Genomic DNA, 1,564 nt, shown 5'->3' on the forward strand with positions numbered 1-1,564 from the left:
AAGGGCACCTCGGCAGAGCACAGGAGGTGAAACTGGCACCTCTCCAGCTACCAGTCCACACTCCATATTGAGGTCTGTGGGACTTAAATTATTTATTATTATATTATATTGAATATATTAAATATAATATTATAATATGAACTATAATGTTATAATATTATATTTAATATTATTAAGTATTGATCAGATAATACAATATAATAATTGATAACGCTGTGTTATCTGGATAATTTATTCATTATAAATTTCTTTTATCAGCAGTTTTGAGTAAATTAAATTTAAGTGTTAACATTTGTATATTTTTAGTTACTTTATTTCAATAAATTCTGTGAACTCATTTTTGGTGAAAAGTTACATTTGAGTGAAATTAACTTAATTTACTAAGTTACCATAGCGACAAATACTCAAATCAAAAGTTAATCGGTCAACCTGTACACTCTCAGACAATTATACATTAAACAACAATAAATTGTATGAAACCAGTCAGCTAACCACTAAAACAGTGAGTAAACCAGCTAGTAAACCAGGCAGTAAATACCAGCCAACTAGTAAAGACTGGTTCAGTGATACAGTGTCAATATAAACCATCAACCAGTAGGTAAACCAGTCAGTACACCAGTTTATAGACAAAATCAATAGAAAAACTATATTTAAACGAGTCAACCAGTTATTGGTCAGTAAACCAGCCAGTCAATACAACAAGTCAATAATAGTGGAAACAGTCAGTAAACCAGGCAGAATGAGATGACTAAACAGGTTAATCAGTCAATAAAACAATAAACCAGTCAACCAATCACAAAGTAAACAGTCAGTAAATCAGTGAAAAGGCCAGTTAGCAGTAAGACTACCAAAGAAAAAGTCAGTAAATCAGACAACCAGTTTCTGGTCAGTTATTTTACACTTCAGTCAACAATATGTGAGCAGTGAACCTGCTATTGGTCAGTCAGTAAACCAGTCAGTCAGTTAGTGAACCAGTCAGTCAGTAAAGTAGTAAAGCGGAAAGAAAATAACAAACTCGTAGTCTGAGTGAACGGCTGGTCAATCAGTCAGTAAACCAAATGAATTCAGACAGTAAAGCAGTTAGCTCTCTTACTGACTGTTTGTTCAGCAGACGTCTCTCAGGAGAAATATTCAGAGTTTATTCCCTGGAAGCAGCAGGCGGTAAGCTGATGATGCTGAGCTGGTGTCGATCGCCCAGCGAGAGAGAGTCAGCCCTTTAAATAAGCTCTCTCTCTCTCTCTCACACACAACACACACACACACACACACCTTACAGTTGTGACATCAGAGGAGGAGGTGGGAGGGGCTTCACACATAGGTCAACCTGAGAGAGAGACAGACAGAGAGAGAGAGACAGAGAGAGAGAGAGAGACAGAGAGAGAGAGAGAGAGAGAGAGAGAGAGAGGAGGGTAATATGAGGAGATACAATGAGAGAGAGAGAGAAGGGAGGAGGAGAGAAATCTGGAAAGAGAGATAAAGACAGAGGGATAAAGGCTGATAAGGCTGCACTGGCCCGCGGGTTACAGTGGAGAGTAAGAGAGGAGAAGAAGTGAGAGAGTGACTG

At 37.9% G+C, this 1,564-nt stretch overlaps 2 protein-coding genes across 2 annotated transcripts in view; both read right to left on the reverse strand.

Annotated features, from left to right (window-relative positions):
• The window catches only part of coch (coagulation factor C homolog, cochlin (Limulus polyphemus)), a 10,617-nt gene extending 9,411 nt beyond the window's left edge, over positions 1–1,206 (reverse strand). The window contains exon 1 of the mRNA XM_035673460.1: positions 1,098–1,206. The gene's annotated coding sequence lies outside the window, so the exon portion shown is untranslated. The remainder of the gene's footprint in view (positions 1–1,097) is intronic.
• Positions 1,207–1,348: 142 nt separating this feature from the next.
• Positions 1,349–1,564, reverse strand: part of scfd1 (sec1 family domain containing 1) — a gene marked incomplete at its 5' end in the record, with an annotated part of 27,547 nt that continues 27,331 nt past the window's right edge. Inside the window, 1 exon segment of the mRNA XM_035673461.1 lies at positions 1,349–1,405.

This window comes from Morone saxatilis, unplaced genomic scaffold (assembly GCF_004916995.1).
Source record: "Morone saxatilis isolate NCDOM2014 unplaced genomic scaffold, NCSU_SB_2.0 Contig3, whole genome shotgun sequence".
NCBI classification, from domain to species: Eukaryota; Metazoa; Chordata; class Actinopteri; family Moronidae; genus Morone; species Morone saxatilis.